Below are 15285 nucleotides of genomic sequence, written 5' to 3' on the forward strand. Positions count from 1 at the left end.
GTGTTTGTTTTTGTATCTGTCTTTCTTTTGTGCCATTTGCTCTTTGTTTTGTGCCATTTCTGTGCTTATGTGCAATTTCTGTGCTTTTTACTCGCTGCTTTTCCTTATCGTGCCTTCCATCTGTTTTCAGCTCTTCCTAGCCGTTCTTTCCCGCTGCTACGTCCCTGTGGCCCGCACCTATTTGCCCACCACTCCCACCCCCCAGCTGCTCCTCCTTCCCACCTCCCCTTCTTAATGGCTGCCGCTGTGCGGTGCTCAGAGTGACCCCATACCTGCTATTAAGGTCAGAGCTCGCTCCACATGCCGCACAGCTCCACCAGACTGTGACCGTGCCCTTCACCCCACCCTCGCTGCTGCCACAAGTTCGAGGCCCACCACCACCCGCAGGCACCCGCCTGCGCATCATCCCTGGTTTCTAGTGGGTTTCTGTAAGTATTGTGTGTTTGTTTTTGGTATCTGTCTTTATTTTGTGCCATTGGCTCTTTGCTTTGTGCCATTTCCGTGCTTCTGTTCAATTTCTTTGCTTTTTACTCACCGCTTTTCCTTTACGTGCCTGATGCCCGTTTTCGGCTCTTCCTAGCCATTTTTTCCTGCCGCTGGGGCCCTGTGGCCCCACCCCTCGTGCCCCCATTCGCCCACTGCTCCCGCCTCCCAGCTGCTCCTCCCTCCCACCTCCCCTTCTTAATGGCAGCCGCTGCGTGGTGCTCAGAGTGACCCCTTGTAAGGAAATTCCTCCTTGGCATGGTTACCCCCTGATTTTTTGCCTTTGCTGACGCCAAGTTATGATTTGAAAGTGTGCTGAGGCCTGCTAACCAGGCCCCAGTACCAGTGTTCTTTCCCTAAGCTGTACCTTTGTCTCCACAATTGGCACACCCTGGCATTCAGGTAAGTCCCTTGTAACTGGTACCCCTGGTACCAAGGGCCCTGATGCCAGAGAAGGTCTCTAAGGGCTGCAGCATGTCTTATGCTACCCTGGGGACCCCTCACTCAGCACATGCACACTGCTTGCCAGCTTGTGTGTGCTGGTGGGGAGAAAATGACTAAGTCGAAATGGCACTCCCCTCAGGGTGCCATGCCAACCTCACACTGCCTATGGCATAGATAAGTCACCCCTCTAGCAGGCCTTACAGCCGTAAGGCAGGGTGCACTATACCACAGGTGAGGGCATAGGTGCATGAGCACCATGCCCCTACAGTGTCAAAGCAAAACCTTAGACATTGTAAGTGCAGGGTAGCCATAAGAGTATATGGTCTGGGAGTCTGTCATACACAAACTCCACAGCACCATAATGGCTGCACTGAAAACTGGGAAGTTTGGTATCAAACTTCTCAGCACAATAAATGCACACTGATGCCAGTGTACATTTGATTGTGAAATACACCCAGAGGGCATCTTAGAAATGCCCCCTGAAAACATACCCGACTTCCAGTGTGGGCTGACTAGTTTTACCAGCCTGCCACACACCAGACATGCTGCTGGCCACATGGGGAGAGTGCCTTTCTCATTCTGTGGCCAGGAACAAAGCCTGTACTGGGTGGAGGTGCTTCTCACCTCCCCCTGCAGGAACTGTAACACCTGGCGGTGAGCCTCAAAGGCTCACCCCCTTTGTTACAGTGCCACAGGGCATCCCAGCTAGTGGAGATGCCCGCCCCCTCCGGCCACGGCCCCACTTTTGGTGGCAAGGCCGGAGGAGATAATGAGAAAAACAAGGAGGAGTCACTGGCCAGTCCGGACAACCCCTAAAGTGTCCTGAGCTGAGGTGACTCTGACTTTTAGAAATCCTCCATCTTGCAGATGGAGGATTCCCCCAGTAGGATTAGGGATGTGCCCCCCTCCCCTCAGGGAGGAGGCACAAAGAGGGTGTAGCCACCCTCAGGGCTAGTAGCCATTGTCTTCTATCCCCCCAGACCTAAACACACCCCTAAATTGAGTATTTAGGGGCTCCCAGAACCGAGGAAAACAGATTCCTGCAACCTGAAAATGAAGAAGGACTGCTGACCTGAAGCCCTGCAGAGAAGACGGAGACACCAACTGCTTTGGCCCCAGCCCTGCCGGCCTGTCTCCCCACTTCGAGAAAAACTGCAACAGCGACGCATCCCCCAGGGTCCAGCGACCTCTGAAGCCTCAGAGGACTACCCTGCATCTAAAAAGACCAAGAAACTCCCGAGGACAACGGCCCTGTTCCACAAAGACTGAAACTTGCAACAAAGAAACAACTTTTAAAGGACTCCACGTCTACCGCCGGAATCGTGAGACTTTCCACTCTGCACCCGACGCCCCCGGCTCGACATGCGGAGAAACAACACTACAGGGAGGACTCCTCAGTGACTGCGAGCCCGTGAGTAGCCAGAGTTGACCCCCCTTAACCCCCACAGCGACGCTTGCAAATGGAATCCAGAGGCTCCCCGTGACCGCGACTGCCTGCTTCAAAGAACCCGACGCCTGCTAAAGACACTGCAGTCGCAGCCCCCAGGACCTGAAGGATCCGACCTCCAGTGCAGAAGCGACCCCCAGGTGTCCCTCTCCCTTGCCCAGGTGGTGGCTATCCCGAGGAGCCCCCCCTTGCCTGCCTGCTTCGCTGAAGAGACCCCTGGGTCTCCCATTGAAACCAATTGCAAACCCGACGCCTGTTTGCACACTGCACCCGGCCGCCCCTGTGCTGCTGAGGGTGTACTTTTTGTGCTGACTTGTGTCCCCCCAGTGCCCTACAAAACCCCCCTGGTCTGCCCTCCGAAGTCACGGGTACTTACCTGCTGGCAGACTGGAACTGGGGAACCCCCTTCTCCATTGAAGCCTATGCGTTTTGGGCACCACTTTGACCTCTGCACCTGACCGGCCCTGAGCTGCTGGTGTGGTAACTTTGGGGTTGCCCTGAACCCCCAACGGTGGGCTACCTTGGACCCAACGTTGAACCCTTTAGGTGTTTCACTTACCTGCAAAACTAACCAATACTTACTTCCCCCAGGAACTGTTGAAAATTGCAGTGTGTTTAGTTTTAAAATAGCTTATTGCTATTTTTGCCAAAACTGTACATGATATTGTGTTGATTCAAAGTTCCTAAGATAAGTGAGTGAAATACCTTTCATTTGAAGTATTACTTGTAAATCTTGAACCTGTGGTTTTTAAAATAAACTAAGAAAATATATTTTTCTATATACAAACCTATTGGCCTGGCATTGTCTTTGAGTGTGTGTTCCTCATTTCTTGCCTATGTGTGTACTACAAATGCTTAACACTACCCTCTGATAAGCCTACTGCTCGACCACACTACCACAAAATAGAGCATTAGAATGATCTCTATTTGCCACTATCTTACCTCTAAGGGGAGCCCTTGGACTCTGTGCATGCTATTTCTTACTTTGAAATAGTACATACAGAGCCAACTTCCTACATTGGTGGATCAGCAGGGGGGGTACAAGACTTTGCATTTGCTGGACTACTCAGCCAATACCTGATCACACGACTAAATTTAAAAAATTGTCATTAGAAAATGATTTTTGAAATTTGAGCTATTTTTCTAAATTTTTAGAAAGTCCTGCTAGGGCCTTGTGTTAGTCCGTGTTAGCATTTCTTTTAAAGTTTAAAAGTTTTGTAAAAGTTTGAATTAAGATCTAGAGATAGTTTTAGATTCTTAAAAAGTATTCCAACTTTTAGAAACAAAGGGCCTGATTACAACTTTGGAGGACGGTGTTAATACATCCCAAATGTGACAGATATACCACCTACCATATTACGAGTCCATTATATCCTATGGAACTCGTAATACGGTAGGTGGTATATCTGTCACATTTGGGACGGATTAACATCGTCCTCCAAAGTTGTAATCAGGCCCAAAATGTCTACTACAGAAGAGATTGTGATGGAACTCAACCTCACCCCTTACCTGAATCTTAGGATGTCAGAGTTAAGGTCTCTCTGTAAAATCAAAAAGATAAAGACTGGTTCAAACCCTACCAAAGTACAGCTCCAGGAGCTCTTGGCAGAGTTTGCTAAAAACAACCCTTCTGATGATGCCCTCACAGAGGGGGACACTAGTGAGTTGGAGGAACTCCCACCTCCAACCCTAGATAGGGAGACCAGGGTTTCTCCAACCCTGACTCCAAATGTGATAGTCAGAGATGCTGCTTCTCTCACAGGAGAGTCCAGCAACTCTGGAAGCATTGAGGACAGCCTCAATGAAGATGACCTCCTGCTAGCCAGGTTGGCCAAAAGATTGGCTTTGGTAAGACAGATCCTAGCCATAGAAAGGGAAAGACAAGAGATGGGCTTAGGTCCCATCAATGGTGGCAGCAATATAAATAGGGTCAGAGATTCTCCTGACATGCTAAAAATCCCTAAAGGGATTGTAACTAAATATGAAGATGGTGATGACATCACCAAATGGTTCACAGCTTTTGAGAGGGCGTGTGCAACCAGAAAAATAAACAAATCTCACTGGGGTGCTCTCCATAGGGAAATGTCCACTGGAAAGTGTAGGGATAGACTCCTCACACTCTCTGGAAAGGATGTAGAATCCTATGACCTCATGAAGGCTACCCTGATTGAGGGCTTTGGATTCTCAACTGAGGAGTACAGGATTAGTTTCAGGGGGGCTCAAAAATCCTCAAACCAGACCTGGGTTGATTTTGTTGACTTCTCAGTCAAAACACTGGATGGTTGGATTAATGGCAGTGGTGTGAGTGATTATGATGGACTGTACAATCTGTTTATGAAAGAACACCTGTTAAGTAATTGTTTCAATGATAAACTGCATCAGCATCTGGTAGACCTAGGACCAATTTCTCCCCAAGAATTGGGAAAGAAGGCGGACCATTGGGTCAAGGCTAGGGTGACCAAGACTTCCACAGGGGTGACCAAAAGAAAGGGGTCACAAAGACTCCCTGGGAGAAGAGTGTTAAGACATCCAAGGGCAAAAGTAAAGAGTCTTCTACAGGGCCCCAAAAACCTGCTCTGGAGGGAGGGTCCAAAGCCTCTTCACAAACCAATTTTGGGTACAAGGGTAAAAACTTTGATCCCAAAAAGGCCTGGTGTCGTAGCTGTAATCAGCAGGGACACCAAACTGGAGACAAGGCCTGTCCCAAGAAAGGTTCTACTTCAAACTCTACTCCAGTTAGCACTAGAATAGCCAGTCTCCAGGTGGGATTAATAGTGTGCCCAGAGCAAATCAGGGTTGACACTGAAGCTACATTAGTTTCTGAGGGTGGGGTGGACTTAGCCACACTGGCTGCCTGGCCCCCTAATATGCAAAAATACAAGCAGCAACTCTTAATTAATGGGACTAGTGTAGAAGGCCTGAGGGATACAAGTGCCAGTGTCACCATGGTGACAGAGGAACTGGTTCCCCTGGTCAATACCTGGCTGGACAAACTTATCCAGTCACCAAAGCTGACAATCAGACTAAAGTACATCCCATGGCTATGGTAACTTTAGAGTGGGGAGGGGTCAATGGCCTGAAACAGGTAGTTGTCTCCTCAAATATCCCTGTAGACTTTTTGCTTGGAAATTACCTGGAGTCCTCAGCATGGGCTGAGGTAGAACTCAAAACCCATGCAGCCATGCTGGGTATACCTGAACTGGTATGTGTCAAGACAAGGGCACAGTGCAAGGCACAGGGTAAAAAAGTGGTGTTGGAGCCTGGAATAATGGTCCAACCCTCCAAGAGAAAAAGAAAGAAGACTGGGGAACCAGCTTCAACACAACAAAAGAAAGGGAACCTGTCTTCCCAGGAAGAAGTTCTGCCCTCTGATGGAACTGAGCCCATGGAGTTAGAACCTTATCAGGTTGAGCTCCTAGGCCCGTGGGGGCCCACAAGGGAACAGTTGTGTAAGGGGCAAGAAACATGTCCCTCTCTTGAAGGCCCTAGGCAGCAAGCTGCTGAAGAGACCAACTGAAAAATCACTGGAACACATAGGCCCTCATTCCGACCCTGGCGGTCAAAGACCGCCAGGGCCGCGGGCAACGGAAGCACCGCCAACAGGCTGGTGGTGCTTCAGTGCCCATTCCGACCGCGGCTGTAAAGCCGCGGTCGGAAAACCGGGTCCGGCGGTTTCCCGACGGATTAGCCCCGGCTGGGCGAATCCTCCATGGCGGCGCTGCCATGAGGATTCCGACCCCCTTCCCGCCAGCCTGTTTCTGGTGGTTTTCACCGCCAGAAACAGGATGGCGGGAATGGGTGTCCTGGGGCCCCTGGGGGCCCCTGCACTGCCCATGCCACTGGCATGGGCAGTGCAGGGGCCCCCTAACAGGGCCCCAGTATGCTTTTCACTGTCTGCTTTGCAGACAGTGAAAAGCGCGACGGTTGCAACTGCACCCATCGCACACCTGCAACACCGGAGCCGGCTTCTGTGTTGCAGGCCCTTTCCTGCTGGGCAGGGGGGCGCTCCCTTGGCGGGCGCCCGCCGGCCCAGCGGGAAAGTCAGAATGGCCCCCGCGATCTTTTGACCGCGGAGCAGGCAATTGGCGGTTCCCGCTTGGCGGGCGGCAACCGCCGCCCGCCAAACTTGGAATGACGGCCATAGAGTCTATTGGGAAGATGGACTCCTCTACACTGAGGCAAGAGATCCCAAACCTGGTGCCACTAGGAGAGTGGTAGTGCCTCAGGAGTTTAGGAAGTTCATTCTGACCTTAGCTCATGATATTCCACTTGCTGGGCATTTGGGACAAACCAAGACTTGGGAGAGGTTAGTCAACCATTTCAATTGGCCCAACATGTCCCAGAAAGTAAAGGAGTTTTGTGTCTCCTGTGCCACCTGTCAAGCCAGTGGTAAGACAGGTGGACACCCAAAGGCCCCCCCCATTCCACTTCCATTGGTGGGGGTCCCCTTTGAAAGAGTGGGTGTGGTTATGGTGGGTCCACTTGAACCTCCCACAGCCTCAGGGAACCAATACATACTAGTAGTAGTGGCTCATGCTACTAGATACCCTGAAGCAATTCCCCTTAGGTCCACTACTGCCCCTGCAGTAGCTAAAGCACTCATTGGTATCTTTACCAGAGTGGGATTTCCTAAGGAGGTGGTGTCTGACAGGGGTACCAACTTCATGCCAGCATACCTGAAGCATATGTGGAATGAGTGTGGGGTGACTTACAAATTCACCACACCATACCATCCACAAACCAATGGTCTTGTAGAAAGATTTAACAAGACATTGAAAGGCATGATCATGGGGCTCCCTGAAAAACTCAAAAGGAGATGGGATGTCCTCTTGCTATGTCTGCTTTTCGCCTACAGAGAGGTGCCTCAGAAGGAAGTAGGGTTTTCCCCCTTTGAACTTCTGTTTGGCCATCCTGTAAGGGGACCACTAGCTCTTGTAAAAGAAGGCTGGGAGAGACCTCTTCATGAGCCTAAACAGGATATAGTGGACTAGGTACTAGGCCTACGTTCCAGGATGGCAGAGTACATGGAAAAGGCAAGCAAAAACCTTGAGGCCAGCCAACAACTCCAGAAGATGTGGTATGACCAAAAGGGTGCTATGGTTGAGTTTCAGCCAGGGTAGAAAGTCTGGGTTCTGGAGCCTGTGGCTCCCAGGGCACTTCAGAACAGATGGAGTAGCCCTTACCCAGTGCTAGAGAGAAAGATTCAGGTCACCTACCTGATAGACCTAGGCACTAGCAGGACCCCCAAAAGGGTGATCCATGTGAACCGCCTTAAACACTTTCATGACAGAGCAGATGTGAATCTATTGATGGTAACAGATAAGGACCAGGAAGCTGAGAGTGAACCTCTCCCTGATCTCCTCTCCACAGACCCTAAAGATGGTTCAGTAGATGGAGTGATCTATTCAGACATCCTCTCTGGCCAACAGCAATCTGACTGTAGGAAAGTCTTACAACAGTTTGCTGAGCTCTTTTCCCTAACCCCTGGTCAGACACACCTGTGTACCCATGATGTGGACACAGGAGACAGCATGCCTGTCAAAAACACATTTTTCAGACAGTCTGACCAAGTTAAGGAAAGCATCAAAGATAAAGTCCACAAGATGCTGGAATTGGGATTCATTGAGCACTCTGACAGCTACTGGGCTAGCCCAGTGGTCTTAGTCCCCAAACCTCACACCAAGGATGGTAGAAGAGAGATGAGGTTTTGTGTGGACTACAGAGGACTTAATTCTGTCACAAAGACAGATGCCCATCCCATTCCAAGGGCAGATGCATTCATTGACAAACTAGGTGCTGCCAGATACTTAAGTACCTTTGACTTGACAGCAGGGTACTGGCAAATTAAAATGGCACCAGGAGCAAAAGAAAATACAGCATTCTCCACACCTGATGGGCATTATCAGTTTACTGTTATACCCTTTGGCTTAAAGAATGCCCCTGCCACCTTCCAAAGGTTGGTGAATCAAGTCCTTGCTGGCTTGGAGTTCTTTAGTGCAGCTTATCTTGACGATATTACTGTCTTTAGCTCCAGCTGGCAGGATTACCTGGTCCACCTGAAGAAGGTTTTGAAGGCCCTACAAGCAGCAGGCCTCTCTGTCAAGGCATCCAAATGTCAGATAGGGCAGGGAACTGTGGTTTACTTGTGATACCTTGTAGGTGGAAGCCAAGTTCAGCCACTCCAACCCAAGATCCAGACTATTCTGGACTGGGTAGCTCAAAAAACCCAGACTCAAGTCAGGGCATTCATTGGCTTGACTGACTACTACAGGAGGTTTGTGAAGGGATATGTATCAATAGTGACACCCCTCATAGAACTTACCTCCAAGAAAATGCCTAAGAAGGTAAACTGGACTATAGAATGCCAACAGGCCTCTGACACCCTGAAACAAGCTATGTGCACAGCACCAGTTCTAAAAGCTCCAGATTACTCCAAGCAGTTCATTGTGGAGACGGTTCCCTCTGAACATGGGATAGGGGCAGTTTTGTCCCAAACAAATGATGATGGCCTTGACCAGCCTGTTGCTTTCATTAGCAGGAGGTTACTCCCCAGGGATCAGCATTGGAGTGCCATTGAGAGGGAGGCCTTTGCTGTGGTTTGGTCCCTGAAGAAGCTGAGACCATACCTCTTTGGTACTCACTTTGTAGTTCAAACTGACCACAGACCTCTCAGATGGCTAATGCAAATGAAAGGTGAAAATCCAAAACTGTTGAGGTGGTCCATCTCCCTACAGGGAATGGACTTTATAGTGGAACACAGACCTGGGACTGCCCATGCCAATGCAGATGGCCTTTCCAGGTTCTTCCACTTAGAAAATTAAGACTCTCTTGGGAAAGGTTAGTCTCATCCTATTTTGTTTTGGGGGGGTTGTGTAAGGAAATGCCATCTTGGTATGGTTACCCCCTGACTTTTTGCCTTTGCTGATGCCAAGTTATGATTTGAAAGTGTGCTGAGGCCTGCTAACCAGGCCCCAGTACCAGTGTTCTTTCCCTAACCTGTACCTTTGTCTAAACAATTGACACACCCTGGCATCCAGGTAAGTCCCTTGTAACTGGTACCCCTGGTACCAAGGGCCCTGATGCCAGGGAAGGTCTCTAAGGGCTGCAACATGTCTTATGCCACCATGGGGACCCCTCACTCAGCACATGCACACTGCTTGCCAGCTTGTGTGTGCTGGAGGGGAGAATATGACTAAGTCGACATGGCACTCCCCTCAGGGTGCCATGCCAACCTCACACTGCCTATGGCATAGATAAGTCACCCCTCTAGCAGGCCTTACAGCCCTAAGGCAGGGTGCACTATACCACAGGTAAGGGCATGGGTGCATGAGCCCTATGCCCCTACAGTGTCTAAGCAAAACCTTAGACATTGTAAGTGCAGGGTAGCCATAAGAGTATATGGTCTGGGAGTCTGTCATACACAAACTGGTGTGTGGGAGTGTTTTAGATAAAAGGATTTGTCCCCTTGAGGCTCCTTGGTTAGTGGAACCTAAATCATTAAATAGTTAGCAGTATATCACCTTCCTCATGGTAAAGAGAGTTAATAAATACAGTGTAACACATAAAAGTAAGAAAGAGTATCAATATGTCTGAATCCCAAATTGTTTGTAATACGGAAGAGCAGATTTCTAAATTACTAGAACTCCCCTCACTGCTAAGTGGAGAAGTGCCACTGAGCGATACCCCTAAACTGGACAAAGTAGAAAAATTGAAACAACTCAAAAAGAAAAACACCAGGACGCAATTGCATGCCCAGGTTTTATTAGAGCATCTTAAGAACAATACTATTCCACAAGGCCTACAAGTAAGAAATATTCCCGTAATTTTTACAGGAGACCCGAAATATTTGACCCAATTCAGCGGGGTAGGCACTAAATGCTCAAGACATTGGTTGGCCCTTTCTGTCGAAACCGCACTAAGAATTAGTGAGTCCGAATTAAGAGAAATTGCTGAATTGGAACAAGAAATTGCTTCAGATAGTACTATACAAAATTCACAGCAACTATTGGAAGCTGTTAACAAAACAATAGCTGAGTTTAAAACAAATACGATTAATCAAAAAACGACAAAATTAGCACGAGATATAAAAAAAATTGACATCACGGTTGTATACCCATATTTAAAATCAGATTTTTATAGAAACAACCCAAACAACCTTAATTTACAATACCAAACAAGATCCCGTAAAAGGTTTATAACCTTTTCAGACACGTCTTCAGAATCTGAGGCCGAGACACAAACAACATACCCCCCGGCACAACCTTTTTTAGCAGAGGCAACCGGAGAGGAGCAAGAGGGGGAGGAATCCCCAGGGGCCAATTCCAAGATCAGAACTTCTTCCGTACCAGGAGGAGAGCATACAGGAGGCAATAATGAAATCTGACGATACGATTCCTATTTATAATCTATCTTCATACCCTCTTTCTCAGACAGAGAAACAAGTATTGAGTAAAGGTTTGTCCTTTGTTCCAATTAAAAATCAGGACCCCATAGACAGCAAAATAGAAGTACTTAATTTCCTACGCAAAATCAGATTGAGGGCATTCTTTACCTCAGCCATTCCACCAGAAGAGTGTTCAAATAGTGGTCTGAAACCTAAATCACTCTTCTTACCGGATAGGAATGAGATGCCCAGAGAAATTAAGGTTTTCGAGGATTTAGTGTTGAAAGAACTGGATTCCCTTAATACTAAAAAGATATTCTTTAAGGACAACTGCTCTAAAATAGAAAAGGAAGCCATCTCAAGTTTAGCCGTGAATAAAGATATTGTAATCAAACCAGCTGACAAAGGAGGGGGCATTGTGATTTGGAGTTTGGAACAATACAATAAAGAGGTAATGAGACAGCTAGACAATCGAACACATTACCGTGAACTGCCAGCCGATATTCCCAAACAAGTCCAACATCAGATTGAGATAGTGACACAGACAGCTAAAGAGCATGGATGGATTAGCAGAAAAGAATATGAGTTTTTAAACCAAAATGATGGAAGAATTCCTTGCTTCTATATCTTACCAAAGATACACAAAAACATAGAAGAACCTCCAGGGAGACCGATAGTTTCGGCATGTGGATCTATTTTAGAGCCTCTTGCCCAATTTGTCGATACATTCTTGAACCCATACGTATTCAAGACAGCAGCATATGTTCGTGACTCGATGGATATTATCAATAAAATTGAAAACCTAATATTCAATGAGGAGAAACACATCTTAGTGACTTTTGATATTGACTCACTATATACAAACATCCCACAAGACGAGGCTTTAGAGATTATTAAACAGATTCTAAATAACAACACAGAGACAGCATGCACTCCTACGGACTTTATAGTCAAGTTAGCAACATTATGCTTGAAAAACAACTTCTTTAAATTTAATGAAAAGCTATACTGACAAGTGAAAGGAGTAGCAATGGGCTGTAGCTTTGCCCCAGAGATCGCCAATTTGGTGATGGATTTTTTCGAACAAAAATGGATATACGATCAAAATAATCCATTTTAAAATCATATCTCCCATTGGTTCAGATATATTGATGATATCCTAATGATTTGGGAAGGACCCGATTGACTTAACCAACGTACTGTTGACTTCAATTTTACGATGAGCAAAAACAAATCCAAAATAAACTTTCTAGACATATGGATTTTATCTAAGAATGGTAAGCTAGAGGTTAGTCTGTATAAAAAACCGACAGACCGCAACACACTGCTACATTACACTAGCGGACACCCTAGGGTGCTTAAAGAGAATCTGCCATATGGGCAATTCCTTAGGATTAGAAGAAACTGTACAGAGAAAGATGACTATTTCTATAATTCTGAAGAATTGAAGAAAAAACTAATAACTAGAGGGTACCCAAAAAAGTTAGTCAAAGTGGCTGCAAAAAGAGCATGGTTTACCCCAAGGGAAACACTCCTCACGCCTAAAAAACAAACAAAGGAGATTCCTTTAACGTGTGTATTGACATTCAGTCCAAAAGCCAATAAAATCAGTAAAATTATAGAAAAGAATTGGCGTATTATAAAAGATCTAAACCTTCAGAAGCCTTTGTTTTCTTTTAAGAAAGCGCGCAGTTTAAAAGACCAGTGGGTACAAGCTGCAGTAAAAAAAACAGATAAGAAAGACCTGAGGACATGGTTACAGCTTCCAACAGTGCAGGGACATTTTAGATGTTGTAAATGTACAGCATGCCAATTCACGCAAGACTCGAAAGAGGTAACGATAAATGGAAGGAACCATGTACAATATGATTTTTCAAATTGTAACACTAAAAATGTGGTCTACTGTATACTGTGCCAGTGTAATAAAGCCTATATTGGGCAAACTTCACAAGCAGTGAAAAGCCGCATTCTGCAGCATCGATCAAGACTGAAATGCGCTATAAAAGGAGCACCGTTGGTTGAACATTTCTTGGAATTTGACCATAAAGCGGATGACATCAGATGGACAGTGCTAGCTGTTGTACAACCTAAAGCGGAGGGTCCCACAATGATGACTAGGCTACCCAAATTGGAAGCAAGATTGATTGAGAAATTCCAGACAGTCAGAAGTGGACTAAATGATTGCGACGAGGTCTGGGCTCTCATTGACAGATGACATTGTACGATGCCTGTCTTGATTATGTTTACTTGTTGCTTCGAGCAGAGAGAATGAACCTCTTTGTCAATGCAAAAATATTTGCTGCCTCGATCCCGCAATTTGTCTTAAAATGTCTAAATATGCAAATTTAAACTAAGGTAATATTGTGTAAAATGCAACAATAAGATGTTGTTGATAGCAATCATCAAGTGGCTTCAGATGAATGTGGACTTAAGCAACAATAAGAGACTGCGTTGATATCTGCTATCATCGATAACAGCTCTGGTATAAACATACAAGAAATAGTCTTTAGATGGCCATTCGATCGAGACAAAATGCAAGTTCAATTTTTTTAAATGAATGTAGACGTAAAAAACGGGGTATTAGTGAATTTGTATTCCTAATGATGTTTAAGTTACAAGGGGAGCTGGAGTGGTGCACGCACCTCAGGCTATACAATAAGTTCTTGTTCAGGTCATGCAGAGCGTGAGGTAAAGTTCAGATAATAGCAAGGGAGGGGCGTAGTTCCTCCAATATGGCACTCACTGTTCGATACTGATTAGAAAGAGTACTGGACTAGTATACGCCCAGCCAACAATTGCAATGGCCGACTTACGTGAGACGATGTTCCTTCGGTTTACGCGAGGTTAAATAATAAGTTCTAGCTGTTTGTTCGGGATTAGAATGCCGCGAGTAAGACGGGATGGAGTGTAAAGCCCTGACAAGTAAGCAGTCCCGGGTAATGCGACCGCTCGCATCAGCTTCAATGTACCCGGTATGAGCAATCGAATGATTAGCCCTGAAGCTTAGATATTCTCTCTCTTCTTGTGATGCATTTTTTGCAGGAGAAATGTTGCGTGGTTCGAGTAGTGTCCAGTAAAACTTTAAGGTTAATTCAAAAAGGTAAGAACTGTGACACTAAGACCACCAGTCTTAGGAAATGGACACTTGCAGTGGCGTGTAGTTCATTTAATATCGGCTCACTGTCGGTTCCTTTTTTCTTCTTTCTCCCCCCCGTAGCTTTAAGATAGCACTAATTGTCAACAAGTATACAAACCTTGTGGATTAATTCGAGATTTACTTCCGCTACGCATAGAAAGGTATGCTTTGCAGTGACATTCACTGGGTAGGTGGTGTGACTATTGGGCATTTGTTAACAATATACTGAGACACATGGTGTTTAATGAGGGTCCGCACGCACCCTCAATGTGACTGGGTTTAAACGGTGTATTGGGTGAGACCCAATTTAGATTTTTGCCCCTTAAGGGAATAACCACACTCTCTAGTATATACAAATTGTTTTATAATATAAAATTCAGACTCTGATACTCTGCACATTTGAAGGTGGATAGAGAATAAATGTAGTGTAATGGCTTGCTTTTAATATGTGTGTTACTTTTTGTAGAGGTGCCAGTGCCCTTTGACAGTCCTGAAGAGGCCACGAGTTTTGAGGCCGAAACGCGTCGACACCAGCTTAGAGGGATCAAGGGTTTTTGTAATCAATTAATTGATAGACAAAATTGTTAGAGCACTACATAATACCTTCGAAAAAATAGTTAGGTATTGTTCAGCTGGGTGCTAATCCCTTGTTCACCTATAAGATATAGGATCACATTGCTAATTGTGCTACAGTGACCTTAAGAAGTTATATTGGTGGGCATAACCCTCACTTATGTTATGTTTGTTATTATTTTATGAGTATATGTTTTTTATGAGTAAATGTAATTAATGTTTGAGATGTAAATTTGATGTATATAGACTTGTGCCATAATATGTGTTGTCATGATGAGGTGTATACTGCAGCTTGTGAATAAATTTAATAAATATGGGAAAGTAAATCACCCTTGTAACCAATAGTGAATATTTGGTTACTAAAATAACGAGTAGATTTGTCCCTGCCTGCTAATTGTTGTGATTATACACAAACTCCACAGCACCATAATGGCTGCACTGAAAACTGGGAAGTTTGGTATCAAACTTCTCAGCACAATAAATGCACACTGATGCCAGTGTACATTTTATTGTGAAATACACCCAGATGGCATCTTAGAGATGCCCCCTGAAAACAAACCCGACTTCCAGTGTGGGCTGACTAGTTTTACCAGCCTGCCACACACCAGACATTTTGCTGGCCACATGGGGAGAGTGCCTTTGACACTCTGTGGCCAGGAACAAAGCCTGTACTGGGTGGAGGTGCTTCTCACCTCCCCCTGCAGGAACTGTAACACCTGGCGGTGAGCCTCAAAGGCTCACCCCCTTTGTTACAGCGCCACAGGGCATCCCAGCTAGTGGAGATGCCCGCCCCCTCCGGCCACAGCCCCACTTTTGGCA

This window comes from Pleurodeles waltl, chromosome 2_1 (assembly GCF_031143425.1).
Source record: "Pleurodeles waltl isolate 20211129_DDA chromosome 2_1, aPleWal1.hap1.20221129, whole genome shotgun sequence".
Lineage (NCBI taxonomy): Eukaryota > Metazoa > Chordata > Amphibia > Caudata > Salamandridae > Pleurodeles > Pleurodeles waltl.